Genomic DNA, 23,981 nt, shown 5'->3' with positions numbered 1-23,981 from the left:
CCGTTTCATGTTAATACTGGCATCGGTCTTCCCGTGAGTTACTTGTCTCGGCGTTTATTCTACTCTATCACTGTACTAGTCACAAATTTTCGGGTTTTTCAATTATGTTCATGTTTGTTTCACGACATAATCGTCTTTTTATGCAGGACGACACGGTCTCAGGCTAACATCTACTCCGAAATAAACATAGTTTACTACAAAGACGCAATTCCGTCTTTGCTGTAAATCTAGAAGTGTATCGTTTGTGAACCAAACTTTTCTATTTAGTCAAACGCAAACATGATAGAAATCCACCTACCAATTAAAAAACAAGCCCCCGAAAATACGTAAGGAAATAGCTCGCGTATAGGATTCTTTATTTTGACAGTAGATTATTCGCACGGTCTACCCAAGTGTTGGGACCCTGACAACGATGCCGCGTTCCACCCATACGAACACGGGCCACAGCCTGCCATTGCTAAGGCCCTCGCGAACGATTGGTCTGACGGCTGTTTCCACCCTCAAAATAATGGCATCGACCAGTGGATTCTCCCTCTCAATTACAAGCTCCGCGAAACTCCCCCGAGCTCCAACAACTCCGGCCATTCGCGTTTACCTTTCAAAAAATGGAAAATACTGACGTTTTAGGAGTTTATCGACCAAAATTTTAATCCCCGGTAAAATATTTATCGTCGGAAATGTATATATTTTTCAGCTAACGAAGGTATTTCCTCTTCTTTCGTGATCAGCGGATGTGATGTCTGAACGTACGAGGAGGATTACCAGTCTAATACACCTCAAAATAGAACTCTACAAGCGCGGATAACTAAAACGGAGAGGAAAAGTCGAACGACAATGATCTTCGCCTGTTTGAGCTAACAGCGTCCGAGTAAAAAACGTTTATGACATATACAAAGTCATTATAAAAACTACTCTTGGCGAAATTTAGAAAAAAATTGTCGAATCGTAATGACAAAGACGAATAGTGTTTTGTCGAACCGGAAAGACTTTAAATCGACCTTATTTTCTACTAATGGAAGAACGAAGTTGGCTAATATCGGATGGCGGACTAGTTTGAACATTCATATACATGGTTTCAAATACCTTCGTAAGCTGTCCCTTCTCCTGCCATTCCGCGCGGTGCTCTATATTCTGAGTGTGAAAAAACCTAGGCCAGTATGCACAGATATATAGCGTTTACAGTTGTTCCGGGACAATTCTGTAAAACGAATGAGCAAGAAGATATGCGAGGAAAGGTAAAGGCTGACGGTCGAACCTCTCTTACGGACGCGATGGACTTTTCAGATAAGGCTTTGACCCTCAAATTCTTTAAAGTGCGACGGTAGCAGGCGCTACGCCAACAAATTATAAATCATTTTACTGGGCAAAGATATGGTCAAAATTTGCTGTTTCAATGGTGGTGTTCTTATGATAGCCAGTTCACATTGCCTCTCCGAAAAAGTCGTAGGCCTGAAGGGTAGCCAGTTCACATTGCCTCACATTGCGGTAAACGCGTCATTTAGAATAAAAAAATAATAAATACAAGGGTGCCTAGATAAGCACAAAGGACCTATTCTCCTTTTCATTAGACCTTAACATGGAAAACTTTCGGCAGCCATGGGTAAATATTGTTGAAGATATTATTATTATGTGTGCATTGATAGAAAATAAATGGTAAAGGGAATGAGAGTGTTAATTTATGATTACGGGCGTAACCAATCTCTCATAATACCGCCTTCAATTAGTGCAGCGTGTACCAGACGAGCTTCAAGATAAAGGCGACGTCAGTAGTTTAGCGAATACCCATGTAAACTCGCGCCTGACATCACATAAGCGTTGAGAGGCAAACCTTTTGAATTGTTATTTTATATGAAATCTCAGAAGACTGCTCTTCATTATCCTGCTTTTGTTTAAAATAGATCGTCAAGAGGCGATACGAATTAAAACGAAATAAACGACGTAGAAGCTGTCCAAGCAACGTGTGTTGTCAGGATTTTGAATAACGTTGAAAGTCTTTATCACAAGGACACCGGGTGAATGTTTATCGGGTTGACCAGATATAGCTGTTCCGTTGTTCCTTTATTTTTCTTCTCCCTAGAATAAAAGTGAACGTTTGGAAAAGGTTGTGCGTGTAGTATTCTTACAATTTGAAACAAATTATTTTAAAACTGGCAAGTATGTCTGTCTACTTGTATATGGTCCGTGGAAATCTCATCTAGGTGCAGACCTTACCATTGTTAGGCTTTTGGGGGATGTTTTTCTTCTGAGCTCCTTGTTTTTTAGCTTTCTTTTTCCCGCGATACATTATTTGCATATTTTTTCCTTATAATTAGTCGTCCCTGTCGTTGGAACGGTCATTAGTTCTGCATATTAATGGATGTCATTTTCTTTATTAAGTTTTCTACTATTTTCGCAGAAGTGACTACTCATTGGCAATGTGGAAAACACTGAAAAGGCCGGTGTTTTCTTTTCTTACGTATTCATATAATCTTCGTATGAAATCTCTTAGTCTCACCTACATGTTAAATCAATTAGAAGACACGTTGATGCTGGTGTTTTCTAACCTTGTGGAAACCTGAGACAAATTGATAAACCATAGCTAATGCTAGACACAAAAGTATATTGTCTAATGTAATAAATGACCGAAGTGATATCTCTTTAAAGCAAACACACTGTATTTTCTAAGATACATAATAATCATTTTTATTTTCAACATCATGGGAATGTTCACAGGGGTGATAGACACCCGAGACAGAGCCTCACCTTAGTGACAACGCTTTTTATCAGAAATTATTTATCAAGAATGGAGACGATCCCGCACCCTTTACATCAACATTACTGCTGCATCCTTCTTCGTTTGATCTATGTCTTTTCATCCGCATGTAGACATTATTTATGTACAGCACGCGAGCATTTATTTTCATTCAAGGATAACAAGAACATCTTATTTGATCTCATCGTTTTGCATGTCCCGCCTTACCTAATCATTAGTTAACTGTTTCAAAGAAACTCACATTTTTATTAAATTTAATAAATTTGATTATTTCGTTTCTTCAATTTTACTTGCATTGTAATATTCATTTACTATAATTATTTAAAATTTATTAGCTTTTCCCCATGATCACTTACTCGAGAAAAGATCATTCCAGTTCCTGATGTGAAAATATATTGTTCTTTGATACTTTAATATCAAAGTTCTATCATCAAAATTTCAGTGAAAAAAAATTATGTTTACAATTAATAATTATCAACCATCATAATATATTTCCACTAGTAATAGTACTTATTATTCTCCTTTTATCTTCTCCTAATTTTCCTTTTGTCCCTGTCATAATTATTTTAAAATTTAGATATCTTTATCAGTTGTTAAAATGTTTTTATTCCGTAAAATGACTTAGGAATTCTCACACTTATGTTTATCTATTTATGTACACTGTGCATAAAAGATATATTTGTAGGGAGCTAAAATTTTATTTTATTTATAGAAGGCTGATTGTTTACATATAGTTAAGCATGACACTTTTTTGTTTCTAATATAATAGTAAAATTTACATAAAACTCTGTACCAATTTGATGAATATCAGACACAAAACCAAGAGTGGATAATTTTGAGATAATCTATAATTATATATGGATTTCAAGATTGAGATTCCACTTTCATGCAACGTTCAATAAAATTCTGGGTGGCATAGAAAGGAAATTGCAAATGAAGATCACAAACTATGTTTGCTAAGGGATGGTGTGCCAAAGTTTTCTGAGTTTCTAAGGAGATCATGTGTGGACAGTGATATACAGGCTTCTAGTTCCGACGATCCTAATTCCAAAGGTTAGGGTGTCAAAATCATATGTGTGAAAGAGTACTCTTTCTGAAATAAGTTCTATGCAAGAACTGTAAGTCACTCATAAAAATTCAATCATATTATAAAATATTTAAATTTTCTTAAGATCGAGGTTGGACTAGCACTGAAAACTTACGTAACACGACTGCCAGGATCGAGCGGCTCATGTTACAGCACAGGGAAAGACAGCATGAAATGTATGCAACAAATATGGATGAATGCGGTAGCATAAAACCCATTGAGAAATACTTGGGAATTTGCTCAAAAGTCAACGACCAATTAAAGAGTCGGAGCGGACTAGTCCACGTTAAGACTCCCAATGATCCAGTGTATCAACTAGATGTTCGACTAGGGAAGGATACGGTCTGGTCTTAGTCCGGTTTTACCAAAAAACAAAACCTATACCTGAATTTCGGTCTGGTCTTGGTCTCGGTCCGCGCTTGGTCTGGTCCTGTCTTCAGTTGGTCATATTGACTAGTTAATGTTAAGCTGACTTGGTTGTCTCACTCCATCTAATTTTATCTCTAGTGCTGAAGTAGTGTTGAATAATGCGAGTGTGAGAGCGGGATAGTGAAGGAGTGTGAGAATAAGAGAGGGAGAGAGTGACACTAAGATAGTGCAAAGGCAGAGAGAATATGATGGAGGACCATCCAGTTGATTGTGTCCGGTTTCATCACCAGCCCCTACTCAGAGCCCGAGCTGACGTGAAGAACCCAGACTTCCACTATCAGGTTTAAAGCGGCAGTCGCATTGTCTTGGAGTGTGTCGTGTTGTCTTTATGTTCTTTTCTTTTTCATCGTCTTTGGATTGTTGGGATGCCCCTCCTGCGTGTATTTTTTTATTTTTAATTATGACTAGTTGCCATCTTTAGGGGACGGAAATCCAAATTGGGATTTTTCTCCCCCTTAAGATCCCTTTTAAGGGGAAGCCTAATGGGCTTTCCCCTTCAAAGGGGACCTAATTGGGCCTCCCAAAACTGCCATTCCCTCTCTATAAAGAAGGGGGAGTGCAAGGGGAGGCTTGGGCATTTGAAAATTCCAGATCTGATTTGCAATTCACATCTATCCTTTTTTTGCTTTGTTGAAGAAGAAGGATCATGAATTGTTCTAGCTTTTCTTACATTGCTGGAATGAATTATCATCATGTCTGTTTCTCAAATAAGTATATCGTCTAATCGGAGAGGTTACACCTGAGAAGCTGCCAGAGAAACTCGATCGGTTTTTCTGTTCTTTTTCATATGTTCATGAGGACTCAACCATCTGCCTCGTTCAACGACAACTCAAGTGATTTGTCTGATCTCGCACTAGCTATTTCTGTTGATGGTCAACCCGTGTGATTTGACTCCAACCAACCTCAACACCTGTTGAGGACATCGACATTATTTTCTACCTTTGAGCATCACAATTGATCACAGATTTCCTTGAACACAACACACATTATAATTTTGTTAGTCAAATGAGTAAAGCCCTGAAAAAAATAACCTGGCAAACGATTTGAATGGTGGTTTGGTTTGTCGCATCAAGCATCCCTTTTCGTGAATCACTTCCTTTTCTTGTGTCCTGCGACAACCACTGATTGGCACTACCAAAGCTTGGCCTCTACATAACATTCATCGGAGCTTATTTGATATTCCAACTTATGTCTGGCATACTTATTCATGCCATCTTAAATTTTTTGATCGACTGTATTAATTGCCATGCCCATCTTCAAAACATTGCTCAGGTCACTAGTACGTAGAACGACGGTGTGTTTCCGCCCTATTTCACCACCTATTGGAACCTGATGCAGGATTATTAGGGGACGACGGGGTGATGTATGGTGGCTAGAGGAGACGAGGACAGGGTGAGGATGGGAACCATATACTAGGATGACTAGGGGAGGGATGGGATAAAATAGACCACAAATCACACGATCGAATTGGAATATTTAAGTCTAGTGAAAATAACGATGGTGCAGCCCCTTTCCTCGTCGAGGGTGGGAGTAATGTCTTACAACCACTGCGGTGAAAACAAAGCAACACGTTCAATAAATCCGAATGACGATCGTTAGAAGACTCAAAGACATATTCAACTAGTCCCTTGAAGACTCTAAATCCAATCAAATCAGATGGTGGTGAATGAACAATCGAAGAACACTGAAAGAAGAACACGGACACCAAAGAGTGTAGAAGTACCTCGGTACTAGATAATGCGTGAAGAGGCTACGAGAAATTCTCAACGCGTTGTTGGTCGGACGATTGACGTGCGCTTTGACAGGGTGTTGCAGATCCAAACCTATATGGTATGCGCGGCGACAAGTCATTGCAAAGGCGTCTGGGGGCACAGCAAGTGTACGTGCGGCCGTGGGCTCGGCAGGCACAGGTGGCTGGGACGCGGCACAGGCGGCTGGGAGGCGGCACACATGGGCGACCAAGGGGCGCGGGCGACCAGGCGCGTGGCGGGCGCACGGCGCGGGCGGGCGGCCAGGCACGCGGTGGGCGCAGGCAGGCACACGCGTGGCGGCCGCAGGCGGTCGGGGAGAAGGGCGCGGATGGCCGGGGCGCAGGGCAAGGGTGGTGGTCAGTCAACGGGTGGGCGGCAAGAGTGGTCCTTCCTCGACCGCGGCGGCAGTGACTACAAGAGGCGACGGTAGCAGCGACAGGGAGGGGACAACTAGGGCAAACTTTATTTTTGAAGAAGAAGACTTCAATTCAAAAGAAAATTCACTAAGTGTTTCTTACAACTTTGGCCTACATATAGGCCTTGGAGGAAAGACAAAATACAAGAAATAAAATAAAGTAGACGACGTGTTATCGTGTCACGTCAAAGGGTGGTTATGGATCTGGCGCTGACGACGTGTCATGATGCGGGATTTATCGTATGTAAGTGGAGACGCGTCTGATGTGGATGGGTCTGATGCAGATGCGTTGACATGGTCGTTATCAAGGTGGTTCTTTAAATGATGTTGTCAACGAGTCAAGATGCGGGGCGTCTCAGATGACGATGGTGGTGCGTCCAATGAAGATGCGTTGACGTTGTCGCCACCGGAACCACCGCCACAAACGATCTTCTCTTGGTTGAACCGCCAGTTTGCTGATTGACAAGGCCAGGAAACTCAATGACTTTCTAGTGTGGCAGCAGAAGGTCGTCCTTTGATTTCCCAACGGTCCATCTCTCATTTTCTCAATCAAATAATTAGAGATTGATCTTTATAGTGATCATCATGCACGGATTTGGTTATTCCTTCTTATCACTGTCATAACCCATCCGGTGTGATCCAATCGATTATGTCTCGGATCATCTGACTTCCAACGTACTTCTCGTTAAATTCCTAAGCTTAGTCATTATTTCATTTCATTATTTTGCATCGAGTTTTAATTCCCTGTGGCGTAACACAGCTCACTCGACTCCGATCAATGTATTACATCAGAATACCATACAGATAGAGTGAGAGAATGAGAGGGCGAGACTGAAAGAGAGAGAGCGAGAGGAAGAGAGGGAGAGAGGGAGAGGGCAAGACTGAGAATGAGAGGGAGAGGGCAAGACTGAGAACGAGAGGGAGAGAGTGACAGAGGGAGAGACGGAGTGGGTAAGGAGGAGAGTACGAGAGAGAAAGAGGAAGAGAGTGAGAGATGGATAGAGAGAGATTCAGAGGGGAGAGCCGGAGACGGAAGTGACGAGGAGAGAGGGAGAGGGAGCAGGCGAGAGGGAGGGAGTTCAACAGAGCGAGATTGCGAGAGGGAGAGAGTGCATGTGGGAGAATGAGGGAGGGAGAGAGGGAGAGTAAAAGAGAGGTCGAGTGAGAGATGACACTAGAGGGAGAGAGACAGAGAGTGAGAGCAGGCAAGAGGGTGACAGAGAGAGGGAGAGAGGGGGTGATAGAGAGTGGGATAGAGAACGAGAGGGATTGAGAGAGAGGAAGAGAGGAGGAGAGGGAGCGAGAGAGAGGGTGAGACAGAGAGAGAGAGAGGAAGAGGGGGTGAGAGAGAGAGGGCCTTGGGAGAGAGGATTTAAGGAGAGGGAGTGCAGGAGGGAGGGTAAGAGAGAGAGTGAGATGGACTTGAGAGAGAGGGAGACATGAGGAGAGCTGAAGACACTCGCTCTCGCCTCAAGAGATTCAGGAATAAGAACAAGAAATAGAGAATAGAAGGGAGAAGAAGAGAGAAGGATAAGGGACACAGAAATACTCTTAAGATTGTTGTATTTCACAAGGTTGGTGAATTTATACTATAAAGTATTTACATATAGTTGTTGTTATAATCAAAGCCGTTATAATTGTTATAACTGCTACTTCTTGATTAAATCTCATCCGTCCATATGAGTCAGTTATTTGAACTTCTGCTGTTATAATGGTAGCCATTATAATTTTTATAACGGCTACCATCGATCTAATCCTGATCGTCCATTCCTATCTATGTTTAACTCTATCTATGTTTGATCCTTTCTATGTTTAAACTTATATTTCATCCTATCAATCTAATCTCTAACGAGTATAACATATAAACCCATTTATTTACTACTGTAATCTTATTTAAGTTTCTATTCCGGCGGCTTCTCCCTCGCGAGTCTTTGAGTCCTCTTTACCCCTTGTCATGCGCATCGGCCGATCCCGGACGTTGAGCTTGAACGGCAAAGGTTAAAATCGCCCTCTTGGAAGGGGTTTTGTCAGGGCGTCCGCAAGTTGAGTTTCTCCATTGATAAATTTTATAGAGATTTTATTGGAAGAGACCTGCTCATGAACAAAATGAAAATCTATCTCTATATGTTTAGTACCAGCATGAAAATTTTGATTTGCTGCAAGATACGTTGACCCAATATTGTCACACCAAAGAATCAGGATAGGATTCTGGGCAATGTTAATCTCTTTAAGAAGAGATTGAATCTACAGAATTTCTGAGGCACAATTAGCAAGAGCCTTGTACTCAGCTTCAGTACTTGATCTAGCAATAATCGGTTGCTTTTTAGAACTCCAGGGAATAAGAGTTATCAATTTTGTCACCGGCCCAGTCCGCATCACTAAATGCATTTAGAGTAAAACATGAATCATTGTATATGAACAAACCATGCAAGATTGTACCTTTCAAATATCTTAATAAATGCTTAAGGAACTTCCAATCACTAGAATTTGTATCATGCATTTTTTGACAAGCATGATTGACCGCAAAAGCAATATCAGGCCAGGTTAATTTTAAATATTGAAGTGCTCCTACAATTTGTCTATACATAGTGCCATCAACTAATGAATCGCTTGAGTCTGAAGATTCAGAATACAGATAAGGAGTGGATGCAGGTTTACAGTTTTCCATATTATATTTAATAAGAAGAAAAACAATGTAATTAGATTGCGTTAAAAAATAGCCATCATGGTGCTTGATAAACTCGATTCCTAAGAAATGAGCAGGTCCAAGATCTATAATAGCGAAATCCGAATGTGAAAATTGAAAAACATTTAAAATATTATTTTCTTTTGGTCCCATGATAAGAATATCAACAACGTCAATCAAAATAAAAATAGGTTCTGGTTTTAGAATAAAAAACAACGAGGTGTCCGTTTTGGACCCTGAGAAACCAAGACTTTGTAATTTAGATGATAGTTTTGTAAACCAAGCACGTGGCGATTGTTTTAAACCATACAAAGATTTTTTTAGATGACATACATGATTAGGAAAATTATTATTTTTGAATCCAGGTGGTTGCTCAATGAATATTTTTCATGTAGATCCCCATGAAGAAATGCATTTGACACGTCGAGTTGATGAATAACCGATTTATTACTAACTGCTAAAGAAAGCATTAAACGAATAGTTGTATGTTTATTGACAAGACTAAAAGTTTCATTATAATCGAAACCCTCTTGTTGATTATAGCCGTTTGCAACCAATCAAGCTTTATATTTATCCATGTCACGTCTGGATATATATTTTAATTTATAAACCCACTTGCAACCAATTACATGATAATTTGGATCTCTTGGAACAAGATCCCATGTATTCTTTTGTATGAGAGCATCGTATTCAGATGCCATTGCCTGCATCCAATATTAATTTTTTGAGGCAATGGAAAATTGATTCGGCTCAGTAATAACTGTTTTAGAAACATTCAGACATTGAGGCATTGGATATCTAATAGAACAGCTTCATGATTCTTTTAGAGGAATACGATTTGTTTCTTGTTGATAAATGTCTTGAAGAGGCTTGATTTTTAATCTAACCCTTGGATCAGGAGTATGATCAAATGTAGATATCATTTCAGGATATTTGGTAATAATATCTGCATAACTTTGAGAATCATTTTTAACTGGAGAAAAAAATTGGTTGTTTGATTCATACTAGTCAAGATCATGAATATGATCAGATTTGACTTGTAAATCAGGAACAACTATGTCATTATCCTGAGTAGATCCTGAAATGGGAAATGAGAGACCACCCGAGATGATGTTGGATTGTGAAGACGATCCCAAAATCCGTGGTGTGGGATTTTGTGTTTTAAAAGGAAAAGAATTTTCATAAAATATCACATGGCGTGAAATATAAATTTTACCCATCTGGAGAGAAAAAACATCTATATCCCACGTGCATTGAGCTATATCCCACAAAACACAAGTTTCTGATCTATCTTCAAGTTTGCTATTAGTATAAGGTCGAAAATAAGGATAACAGAGACATCCAAACGTTCTCAAAAAAATATTATCAGGAATAATTTTAAAAAAGAACATAAGGAGATTTATTTTGTAACACGTGTAATCATTCTATTAATAAGAAATACCGATGTGGCTACTGCTTCATCCCAAAAATATTTAGTCATATAAGATTGTTTTAATAATGCAAGTGAAGTTTCTATTATGTGACGATGCTTCCTTTCTGTAGTACCATTCTGTTTAGGAGTGTAAGGCCAGGAAAATCAATGAAGAATTCCATGTTTTCTGAGAAATGAATTAAGTGATTGGAATTCACCTCCCTAATCAGACTGCAAATATTTAATTTTACAGTTAAACTGATTTTCAACTCTTTTAAGAAATTCCTCAAACATGGAAAGTAAATCACTTTTCTTTTTAAGGGGATAAAGCCATGTGTATTTATAAAAGTGACATAATAAGAGTAGCCAGATTTTGACAAAACTGGTGATGACCCCCATAAATCAGAATGTATCACTTCTAAAACTTCAGTAGATGTATGAAAAGTAGGTTTAAAAGGCAGTTTATGTGATTTGGGTAGAGTGCAAGAATCACATATATGATTTCTGTTCAATTGAGAAGCAGGTAATCCAAACTGATTCATTGTAGAAACTAACATTCAAAAATAAGGATGCCCAAGGCTGGAATGCCAGATGTCGGTTGACGCCTTTTCCCCAAGAAAAGAACCTTTGAAGTGTTGGGAGAGTCTAGATAGTAAATACCATCTTTAACTCTCCCTTTGAGCATTACTTGATGAGTTTATTTGTCCTTCACAAGGCAATAGAAATCACTAAATTCAATAAAAATGTTGTTATCTTGAGTAAATTTATGTACTCAAAGTAAATGCTTAGAAATTTCTGGAACATGCAGAATATCCTTTAAGTAAAGTATTCTATTTAAAGTAGTTTTTTTAGAAGAACCAACATATAAGATTTTCAAACCTGTTCCATTACCTACGTGTAGTTGATCATGCTGTTGATAGGGAACTGGCTAACCAATATGCTTTTGTTTGCAGTGACGTGACACATTGCACCACTGTTGGGGTACCACCCTTGATGCTCAGATGTGAACACAACGTAGGCTTGTCTTTGAGGATTTATAGGCGTGAAGATGGACTCAGAGTTTTGTAACTCAGGACACTCTGTGGTGGCGACGACGTCAATGCACCATCTTCGGACGCGTTGCCATCATCATCCGAGACGTCCCGCATCCTGGCTGGTCACTAGCATCAACTGCAGAACCACCCTGATAACGACCCAGTCAGCGCACCGGCATCAGACGCGTCTCCACATACACACAACACGTCACGCATCATGACACATCGTCAACGGCAGATTGAGAACTACCCTTTGACATGACACGATAACACATCATTTATTCAATCTTATTTCTCGTATTTTTTCTTTCCTCCAAGGCCTATATGTAGACCAATGCTGCACAATACACATGGTGAATCATTTTTCAAGAATTGAAATTTCCTTCCTCTTGAAAAATTTGCCCTGATTCTCCTCTGTTCTGATCCATTGCCATCGCCGCTCGTTGTTGCGGCCACCCACGCAGGCCAATCGCCAGCGCTAACGACACGTCAAGAATCTCTTCCAATGCCACGACGCACTACTCTAGTGCTGAGGCACTTCTTCACTCTTTGGTGTCTTGTGTTCTTCATCCAATGTTCCTCAAGAGTTTATCCACTGTGGTCGGGTTTGCTTTGGATTTTGAATCTTCAAGCGACTAGTTGAATAGGTTTTTGAGTCTTCTAGCAGACAATTGTTCTAATTTATTGATTTTGGTTCTTGGCATCACTGCGGTGGTTGAAGCCAGTACTCCCACCCTCGACGAGGAAAGGGGCTGCACCATCACTATTTCATCGGATTTAATTCTTCAGTTTTGATCGTGTTATTTGTGGTCTGGTTTTATCCTACCCATTCCCTAGTCATCCCAATATCCATCACCCGTCGTCGTCCCCTTCCCGTCTCCTCTAGTCATCCTGCATCAATTTCGTATCAAAGCCTAACCTGTGTCAGCCTACCTACTCTGCATTTGTAGGCGTCATTCATCATCGTCACATCTTGCATGCATTTGCGTTCAGGCAAATGCCTCTCTGCCACAATGAATGAACCATCCTTAGATAGTCGTGAGGTTTCTGTTCCTATCCAAGCTTCGTGTCCACCCACTCTGCCATCCTCATCACGTGGGGATGTCGACCGTATATTAGACACTGTCCATAATGATTTTCGTGATGTAAACACAGGACGAACCAACATGGACAACTGTCTAACCAATTCTATTGATCGGTTAGTGAGCGAACTTACCAATTAGAGAATGGAGGTCGTGATAGGAATCGCAGTGATCACAAAGATCCGTAACCACCTGAACGTAGACCTCAGGATCACGATAGAAATCATCACAAACCTGATGATCCTTATCGACCCGAGAATAGACCTGAGAATACATCACGAACATCATCGAGACGATTTCTATCCACCTGAGCATAGAACCCTGAGCTGTGATAGGAATCGTCCTCTATGGAACGATCCCTATCCGCCTGCGGATAGAGACCAGGTATAAGATGGAAATCGTCCTCCCCGAGACGATGACTATCTACCAGAGGATAGGATCCCATATCGTGATAGGAATCATCCCCCACAGAATGATCTCTATCCGCTTGACAATAGGCGCCGAGGTTGGAATGGGAACCATCCTGAACTAGACGATCCCTATCCTCTAGAGGATCGAGCACCACCTTGCGATCACCGTCGTCCGGATCATGAGAATCATTGGAAACAGATACAAAGGAATGTCAAAGTCGATGTTCCATACTATGAGCGATCTAGGGACCCTAAAGAATATCTAGATTGGGAGTCTAATTTCAATAGTTATTACAAATGGTATGATATGCTCAAGTGGTAGAAAGTTCAGTATGCCAAAATGAAGTTCGGGGGTCAAGCCAAAATTTGCTGGGAGAATCTTGAATTTTCAATCTATAATCGACGAGAGGCACCTATTGACACGTGGCCCCAAATCAAAGACAATTTGCGTGAGAAATATGTCCCTATTGCCTATTTAGATAATCCCCTAGATCAACTGCATAAGTTACAATAGGGTACGCGCCCTGTATCCGACTACATTATTCAATTTGAGGAATTTTGTATGAGATGTCGAGTTGAGGAAAATCCCCCTATTGTCATATCTCAATTTAGAACTGGGCATAATCCATATTTAGAGATGGAAATACTTGTTGGAAAGGCTGCTACACTCGAGCAGGCCCATCAGATTATAGAATACCTTGAACTATGCCAAGCCTTATACAATGCTCCTGTCGTTAGTGGCGGTCCTACCCTTACTGATCATCCTCATTCCTCCTACTCCAACAGAACAGCTCCGCGAAACTTGTCTCTAGGTCTTCTAGCACCGATACCTACTATGAATCACACTTCCACTGAACCCCATGCTCTAGCCCCCACACTACAATCATCCACTCCGATAAACCATAATTCCCATACCTCCTCTTCCCTGGATTCCACTACGAGAGCTCTGACTCAATACTATCCAGCACAAATCAGTCCATCTGGCATGAGTTGCTTTAAGTGTGAGGGACGTGGTCATAGAGCCTCCCAATACCCCTCCCGAGCCCTACATATAGGACAAGAATCTATTGATATTGAACCTGCCGTAGAAGAGTAACCTATCGACGAAGACGAGTATAGGGTAGATAACTACGTCGTAGATGAATTTGTACACGATGACGGTTTTGTGAGGTTCATCGGTATCACTGACTGCCCACCATCGCTTCCTCATCGAGATCCATCTACATCAGTTAGGGGAATTGTTTGATGCAACCTTACCCAACCATCCACTGATGACTCTGCATTGAGGACGTCCATATTTTACACTTACTTTAAGATTGGTGATAAGATGTGCAAGACGATCGTAGACAGTGGTAGTTGTATCAATGCTGTCTCTGATGTTACGACTTCATGTTTGGAATTACCGTTGATTGGTCACCCTCATCCCTATTATGTATCATGGATTGGTGCTACATCAATCCTTGTGAAGAATCAATGCCTTCTTCCTCTCAAAGTTCAATCATATGAGGAAGAAGTACTGTGTGATTTGTTACCCATGAAGGTTGGCAGCATTATCCTTGGTCGCCCTTGGCTATACGATAATTACGTACACCTTTTTGGTAGGACTAACACTTGCTCATTCATCTATGAGGGTATGAAAATCACATGGCACCCTTATACCCATAACCCTAAGAGTCCTTCACCAAAATCTATGTCATTAGGTCTATGCATTCTCAACGGGCGCCAATTTCAGAAGGAGATAGATAGTGAGATGTCTATTTGTCTAGCCATGATTCCTGGTAATTCCATTGAAAATTACATAGCCCCACCACCGAAGGTTTCCTAATTACTAACTGAATTTGAGAGCGTCTACCCCGAGGATTTATCAAATGATCTACCACCTATGTGTGAAATTCAGCATGCCATTGATTTCATTCCTGGATCATCACTGCCAAATCTTCCCCATTGTCGTATGGATCCCACGCAATATATGGAACTTTAGCGTCAAGTCCAAGAGCTCTTGGATAAGGCATTTATTCAGGAGAGCCTTAGCCCATGCGCCGTACCTGCATTGTTGGCTCCCAAAAAGGATAGGAGTTCCCGCATGTGTATTGATAGTAGAGCGATTAATAAGATCACCATTAAGTATAGGTTTCTAATCCCTCGTATTGATGATATGTTTGATATGATGGCTGATTCAAAGGTTTCTCAAAAATTGATCTAAAGAGTGGTTATCATCAAGTCCGAATTGGTCCTAGAGATGAGTGGAAAACCGCATTTAAAATCAAGGATGGCTTATATGGGTGGAAAGTCATGGCTTTTGGCTTGTCGAATGCTCCTAGCACTTTCCAACATTTGATGAACCATATCCTTAGACCATTCATAGGAAACTTTGTTGTGATTTATTCTGATGATATACTCATTTATAGTAAATCCAAGAACGAACATGTCCACCACCTATGCCTAGTACGTGAAGTCTTAAAGGCCGAACAATTATATGCCCATCTAAAGAAATGTTCGTTCCTTGTTGATCATGTCTCATTCCATAGCTTTATCTTATCGGCACAAGGAGTACCCGTAGATCCAGCAAAAATAGTTGTCATAACCCAATGGTCGACTCCTAGAAATGTCCATGATGTTCGTAGTTTCCATGGGTAAGCGACCTTCTATCGATGCTGCATTTCTAACTTTAGTACCATTATGGCACCCATGACCGAATGCCAAAAGGATAATCATTTTGAGTGGACTGCATTAGCACATAAATCATTTGACGATATAAAAATTAAGATGACACAAACTCCTATCCTACGTTTACCAGATTTTAGTAAAGTATTTGAGATCGCTTGTGATGCATCTGGGTTAGGAATTGGAGGGGTGTTGAGTCAGGAGAATCATCCCATCGCCTTCTTTAGTGAGAAGTTAAAAGAGGCCAAGCTAAAATACTCTACTCATGATAAAGCATTCTATGCCATTGTTCAGTCACTTTTCCATTGGCGACACTACCTGCTTTTGAAAGATTTCATTTTTTACTCTGACCATGAAGCCTTGAAATACCATGGAGAAAGAGAAACTTTGAGATAAGACCATGGAGAAAGAGAAACTTTGCAGTTCGTTCAGCCGCATGTTCTTCCTCATTAACTAACTCAGCCACTATTTTATGAAACTCAGAGACGTATTCATCAAGGGATCAATTCCATTTCTTAAAAGAATGAAACTATGCGGTCAATTCCATTATTTGTGATTCTGAGGCAGAAGAGAGTTTTCCCAGGCCTCTCTAAATGTGAGACAGTGTGAGACCATAGGAAGCGGGTCTACGGACATGGACAAAATAATAATAGAGAGTACATGTTGGTCACTCCGCTTCCAAGGAGTGTTTTTGTCGTCTGTATCAATTTCTTCAGGAGAAGGATAGGTGCAATGTAGGCCAAGACCTCACGATTTATTGATTGGAACAATCTGAATCTTCCATAGTAAAAAATTTATTTTTGATAGCTTGATCGTTATCCACAGAGTTGAAGAAATACAATTGGTGACAAAGCTCGTGTGTTCACGAACGGGAGTAGTCTTGACCCGTTTAGTCGCGCCTTCAGTTGCAGCACTCGCAGCTTCAATAAGCTCTGATACCATTTTAAAAGAAGAGGTTTGAAGAAAAGAATTAAAGAAGAGATTTTGCCACACAAAGAAGAGAAGAGGAAGAGATAGAAGAGATTGGGACCAAAGAAGAAAATCCCATAATAAAAAATAAAACACCAGATGTCTTTATGTAGAGTCGACAAGAGAGAGAGAGAGAAGGCTGTTTCTGTCTTAATGACGGTGTAGTCGTTGTGCAAGTGATGACACGTCTTCATGACGTGTTAAGCTATGTATCATCATGACCTCCTGGTAATGATAGTACGACACCTATCTTAAGACGTGGGTGGTGTCAGTGGTGGCTGCCATGATGATGGATGATAGACATTGTAGAATGTTCGATTGATAGCTGTAGGAGAGCGATTGTGCGGTATTGGCGGCGGTTCATTAGCCCAAGGCAGATATGCATGGTTGGCCTTCTGTGACGATGAATCTTCAGCATGGGAAATGCACTTCTTCAGAGGGATATCTGTAACAATGACGGTTGGAGTGGCTCGAGGAGATATGGGGTCGGTTTCGAGGAGACATGCTGCTTCAACATGACTCTCTGGAAGAAGAGTTTCCAAGAAGCCCAACGAGTTACCAACGCAAACAAGAACACAGTTTTCTTGAACCAGGACTTCAAGATGAAAAGGTTAATATGATCAATGGTTGGGCGTCTTGAAGAAAAACTCCAAGAGAGCTCTTCTTGAACAAACGCTTCGAAAGCACTCCAAGAAGAGGACACGGTAGCAAAAAAGGGGGGCGCATAGGCAGGGATGTAGTGCTTTCCCAGAGATGTGGCTCGACGAGGTTACGCTAACGACGCCGCGACGTGCGCCTACCCATGAACTGTGCTATAAAATTCTAAATTGATTACTCTGAATTGGAGAATACGGGAGCCCAGATAAAAAAATACGTTCAATTTCAAATGACATTCAAGGCTTCCTTGTGCATGCCATCCTTTGATATAGAGGAGGGAGGATGCCCAAGTGGGCCGAGATAGGGGAAAACTGTCTCGTGATGAGGTTTCCACTTAAACGTACATCAAACAAAATAAGAGAAAATAACATCAAAGGAGGCCCAAACACGCCAGCCCATCCAAATTGTTCAGGAAAAACCAAAGTACATGTAAAATTAAATTTGTAGCTCACACTTGTTTGCTATGTTGAGTACTTGAAGTCAGGGTGGCGGACATCGGCTCGAGCTGCACGGTGAGATTGTTTGTGTCTCGTGGCCTGGCTGGTGCGATGGTCCCCAGTCCAAATCTATTCTTTCAGTTTTGGTATTGCATTTTTACATGACAATTCCTTCTAATAGTCATGGATATATTTTCAACATACTTTGGCAAGTACTATTTGCAAGCGCAAAATTTAATTAATATGATATTATAAATAAATTATTTATGATATGTAATACTTGCTTCGTTAAGATCCAAATGCCAATGGAACCATGATAAGTAAAAGTCGTAAAAGGACACAATAAGATAAAGAGTGTGCCCACAAAAAGGAGTGGAAAAATGGAAAAACAAATACTTAAAGAAAATTGCAGGAATATGAGAAGTCACACAAATAATGAGAAGCCAGAGATTAGATTTAAGGCTCTTACCCCAGAAAATCAACAACCCTACTGGCCTCATCCCTCTCCCGTTCAACCTCGAGCATATAGATTGAAGATGCTTAGCTTCTCACTCAGGATGTCGTAGGAAACTGTATGTATACTCTGTGTTAAAATGTTTCTGAGATGATATGAATAAGCTAGACATCCATAAAGATGATTCCTTAATGACCTCAAAGGACCATAATATCATATCTATGTGAGGAAACCGCCATTTATCTAGAGGGAGATGATACCATGGGTAGAGGCTGACAATACTGCCTCTGAACCGTTAGATCTTTCTCTACAAGTAACTAAAGGCTGGGATTAAATTGGAGCTGTGGACCCTCTTCTACAGTGCTAACCTTGTCCCACGAGCTACACTTGTGTACAACTATCATTGCATCTTCATATCATGCCTTGTTGGCAGCCATAAACCAAATATGTTCTGAAATAAGAAGATAATATTAAGCTTCAGAATTTTATAAGTCAGTATTTTTCAATATGTAAGATTGCTGACACTACATTTCTAAACCTAAGTATCTGAACCTTATAATTGGGCTTCGCATCGGGTCAACTGAATGACCCATTCAAATTTATGCATGAAATCATACAACTTATATGCGTATTTTGGCATAAATTTCTTCATTTTGCTTCATTTAATGCGAAGTTAAATTTATTAAATAACTGCTCGATTCTATAAATTTTCAAATATTTATTATGATTTTCTCATGATTTAGATATTAAATATATAATGGAAACAAGTTTATTTTTATAAATACTATTAATATGTAAAGTAATGGTTATGTGGAATTTATTATTTTAGGGATTTACTCATAAATTAAAATTGAGTAAAAACATTTTGGAAGCTACCAAGGAGCTGGCGCAACAAGCATTAAAACTATATATTAGCCATGGAGTGCAAAAATAGTTAACCCAGCAGCTATTGGCAAGTGCCAAATGGTGTAAGCATACTACATGAATGAGAAGCACTTGGGCTAAGCTAGACTTGGAAGGGGATCAAACTGAGACAAGTAAGCCCCAAAGATAGTCTGATGTTCAAGGTCGAGCCAATAGATGTGTGCGTGAGGTATTTCACATTGATAACTAAGCTAAAAGTAAAACTTTTATAGGCATCTAAAGTTTTAAAACTCCTGTTATCGGATTGATTTTTATTTTAGTTTTTCAGTTCGGTAGTGGCTGAGCTAATTTGGATGAAAATTTTGGATCACTGCCTGACATCCTCTTATTTAAAGATAACCCAAGATAATAAAGTGACTGAGCTTTAATTTTACATTGACTTCTTGATGGGCCATATTTAAACAGAACGAATATAAATGCAAGCATTCAATATTAATAAGATGGGTCAGATGGGGGCAATCAAATTAGAAGGGTATTCTAGTTTAATCTAATATTTTAGTTTTCTATACTAGAGTTTTGGTGGCGATTGCAAACTAGGGTGGCAGAGTTTTATCAGAGATAAATCAGAAGCATTGTAGTTGACACAACTGGACATAAATAATGATGAATATACTAATGGGGTAGTAGAAACAAGGGGCTTTGATGCAGGATGACTAGAGGAGACGGAACGGGTTGATGCAGGATGACTAGAGGAGACGGGACGTGATGACAATGGGTGTAGGATATTGGCCAACCAAGGAATGGGTAGGATAAAACCAGACCACAAATCACACGATTGATTCCGAAGAATTAAATCCGATGAAATAGTGATGGTGCAGCCCCTTTCCTCGTCGAGGGTGGGAGTGCTGTCTTCGTGGTGATGTCAAGCAGCAAAATCAATAAATTTGAACGATCGTCCACTTGAAGATTCAAAAACCTATTCAAGTAGTCGCTTGAAAATTCAAAATCCAAAGCAAACCCGACGGCGGTGAATGGGTGTAGGATACGGGACACCAAAGAGTGTAGAAGTACCTCAACACTAGATTAGTGCGTGAAGATGTTTCAAGAGATTGTTGGCACTGGCGATTGACGTGTGCGTTGACAGGGCGTCACGGATCCAACTGTATGTGCGGCGGCAAGTATCTACGAGGACGATCGGGGGTGCAAGGGGCGTGCGCGGGCGGCCGGGGGCGCAGCGGGCACAGGCGGCCAAGGCGCGGTGGGCACACGCCGCCCAGGGTGTGGGCACCCGAGCGCGGGGTGGGCGAGGGCGCCTGGGGAGCAGGGTGACCAGCTGGCATGGACGGCAGTCAGCACGCGGGCGGGCATGCGCGCGAGCAGCGACCTGTGCGTGGTGGGTCTCTGTAGGCGTCTGCCTGTGTGGGTGGTGGTTGGCATGCGAGCGGGCCTACGCAGGCAGCTGACTACATGGGCGGCAGTCGGCGCAGGAAGCTTGACTACGGGGACTAGCCTCCTGCACATTTGGCTTGTCTACGTGGGCAGCGATCCGTACGGATGGCTTGTCTGCGCAGACAAGCGGCCTGCGCGGGTGGCGGTTTGCACAAAGAGGGGCAAAGGTGGCAACGACGAGCAGCGTCAGCGGTGACCCGAGACGGGGGAGAGTTAGGAAAAATCTTCCAAGAAGAATAAAACTTCAATTCTTGAAAATAGATTGACCAAGTGTATCGGGCAACATTGGCCTACATATAGGCCTTGGAGGAAAGAGAAAATATGAGAAATAAGATAAAATAGATGGCGTGCTATCGTGTCACGTCAAAGGGCAGTTCTTGATCTGGTGTTGATGACGTGTCATGATGTGTGACGTGTCGTGTGTAAGTCGAGAAGCGTCTGATGCCGGTGCATTGACTTGATCATTATCAGGTTGGTTGTGAAATTGACGTTGGCGACGAGTCGTGATGCGAGACGTGTCGGATGACTGTGGTGGCACGTCCGAAGATGGTGCACTGACGTCATCCCCACCAGGCTTGGTCCACTAGAATACAGAGCATTCATTACTGTGATTTAATCTCAGCTGTGGACTTTGTTTATGGAGGATTTTCTATTAAAGGTAAAACCATTAATTCCCATCCTTGGTCATGATCTCCATGGTGAGACACCAGATTATGGATACTAGAAGGTATGTGGATGATCCAATGGTGCCTAGAAAGTTATTTTGTGGAGAATCCCTAATGAAGGCATATTGTGCTATTGTTTCTAATGTCATTGTCCATTAGTTTTCCGTGATCAATTAGATACTATAATTAGAAATAACTCACTCAGGGTTGAATAATGGGAGTCAGGTCTTCTCCAAAGGACTGGTCTCTAGAGGTGAATTTAATGCTGAAGTTATGTTAAGGTAAAATTGAGGATCAGAATAAGGATAATTAATAACGTTAGTAATATGTTAAGAGATGACGATGATGACGATGATGATAGTAATATTATTATTATTGAAAGGTAAAGAATACCATGTAAAACGGGGTAGATAGTGAAGTTGCAAAATGCAAAGTATATATGATAAAAAGTAAGAGTAAGTAATGATTGAGAGTATTTGTGAAAGGAAAAAGCATGATAGATATAAGATATGGTGATAACTATATCATTTTCTCGGAGTTATATTTTTATATCTATTTGTTATAGTATGTAAGATGATAAAAATTATTTAAGAACAATAATAAAGGGATATATTTAGGTAGATAGTGGAAGTGCTATGTAAGATTAACAAGATAAAAAGTGTAACAATATATTTTTATAAGATTAGTAGAAAATAGATAGGTTTTTATTTAATTAATAGTAAGTTATATATAAGATAATACACAGATATAGTCATGATGAATTATATAGTTATTTCTATATTCATTAGGTAAGAAAGATTTATAAATACTATAAATTTCAGATTAATAGAAATAGAGATAATATATTTATGCTAAACTTAGCAAGAAATACTTAGATAAAAGGAAAAGGAATAAGGGGAAAGAGAGGTATAACAAGTAACAAAGCTATTTAATTTGTTATATGTATTATTAAATATTAAGGGAATATCATATAATAATGTATTACGGTTCATATAGTGTATATATTTAATATATTTATTTTTTATTGTTTTGAATAAGGTAAATGATGTATGACCATCTGGAAGACCAGCCCCAAGTTGGTCTACAGCCGTGCCGTGGAGCTCGAGTGGACATGAAGAATCCGAGCTTCAAGTATCAAGCTTGACGGTGGGTCTGTATAGTTCATTTTATTTTCTGCATGTTGTCGTTCTGTATTTTATGTAAGGCCCCTATTTTGGGATCCCCCATGTTTCCATCTTTTTGGTCTTATTCCGTCCATTATCCCTGTAACTTTGGATGTTTCCCCTAATTTGGCCCTATTATGGCAACTCCCCCTCCACTCCCCCACCCAATATAAGTAAAGGTATGCCCAAAGAGACTTTGAGAGTCTTATTATGAAAAACTTGAGCTAGTAAGAAAAAAAGAATAGTAACAGGTTAATCTTATCTTTTTTAGTATTTTCTTAGTTTTCGCATAATTCAAAAAATACGCCTCAAGTATGAGGGTTCCCTGGGCAACCCTAGGCACCGCCACTAACGTTGTCGCCACCGTCGCGAGTCGCTAGTGCTTGCCTTGATTGTAGCTGCCAGATCTGAGCTATGGCACATCAGAAATTTCCTCACGACCCGATCATGCACGACCACCGTTCAAACCATGGTTGCAGTCTCTTAAGGCAGCCCTCCCATCGCCGCTGCCCTCATGCCAAACACTGCTCCTCTGAGCCCAACCGCAACTGCGTCATGGTCGCCTGCTGTCAAATTGCTACGGCCACTGCCCTCCCTCGAACACAATCTATTATGCCGCTGCCGTGCATTGGCTGCCATTCTCCTCCAAGCACGACCGTGATCTCATCGTAGTTGATCGTCGCTCTGAACGTCTCGTGGTCACCCTTTCATTCCCCTGCGGTCTCCTCCTATGGTTGCTACAGTGTGCAAGCTACCGCAGCCTCTTTCCCTTATGGCTGTGATCGCTGTTTCGGGTGGGATCATGCCCCGTCACTTCAGTCAACAGCCACAATATCACCCTCGCTGTTGCCCGCGGATGCTGCTAGTTTGCCAGCCGCAGCCGTCACCCTCGGGTCGCGTCTTCTACTCTAGTGTGTTGCTGCGTGCGGTCCCTCTAGGCTGCACCCACTGCAGCCTACGGTTATTGCCCACCTCAGGTCCCCACTACCTGAGGTCAACGCCCACGCGCGGGCCTGTCCACATTTGTCGGGCCATCTTCGTCGCTATCGCACTTACCACACTTCCACGATCATCTCTGTTCGCGTTCACTACTGACTAGGCTTATACCCGTAGCCTCCTCTCTCCCGCTAGCATCATCCACCCGATTGATTTTGTCATTGTGAATGCTTCATGTTGTCCCTTGACTGCCTCTCCATCGACAGCCATGACCTGCCTCGAGCATCCGACCCTTCGCCCACATGTCACACCTTCTCTCCCCTTCCTTTAGTATTATTACTATCTTCAGTGACGTCCTTGCTGGCTTCTATATTGAGATTTTTTTAGTCGTATGTTTAGCTAGTGATTCAATAGGTATAAAATTTTGTTCCTGGTGTGAGGTTCGTATCGCTCTCGATGACCGCTGTTGGATGCCATTAGGCAGTGAGTATTCTCCGCCCAGTTAGCCTTCGAGGTGATCTATCGGGTCATTGGAAGCTTGTCTGCTACCAAAGAGCCTCGTGTTCTTTACCTGGTCTATCACCCTAGGTCGGTGATTTCTGTCGTATACTCTCATTGATTTTTTAACGTTTGCAGCATTCACCACCTTTCCATCTCAGATTATCA

General features: G+C 41.1%; 1 long non-coding RNA gene across 2 annotated transcripts; it reads right to left on the bottom strand.

Annotated features, from left to right (window-relative positions):
• Positions 1 to 241: 241 nt before the first annotated feature.
• LOC144701853 (uncharacterized) lies at positions 242 to 1,354 on the bottom strand. Of its 2 annotated transcripts, XR_013581118.1 has the most exons (3): positions 1,256 to 1,328; positions 1,084 to 1,147; positions 242 to 595 (listed from the first exon to the last, which is right to left on the bottom strand). It is a non-coding gene; the product is annotated as an uncharacterized LOC144701853 (long non-coding RNA). The 2 variants fall into 2 exon arrangements; XR_013581117.1 differs by having other exon boundaries at positions 1,084 to 1,354.
• Between the last annotated feature and the right edge of the window lie 22,627 nt (positions 1,355 to 23,981).

The sequence above is a fragment of the Wolffia australiana genome, chromosome 4 (assembly GCF_029677425.1).
Source record: "Wolffia australiana isolate 7733 chromosome 4, ASM2967742v1".
Classification (NCBI taxonomy): Eukaryota; Viridiplantae; Streptophyta; class Magnoliopsida; order Alismatales; family Araceae; genus Wolffia; species Wolffia australiana.
The sequence above is the reverse complement of the archived record's forward strand: the minus strand, read 5'-3'. Positions and strand labels throughout refer to the sequence as shown.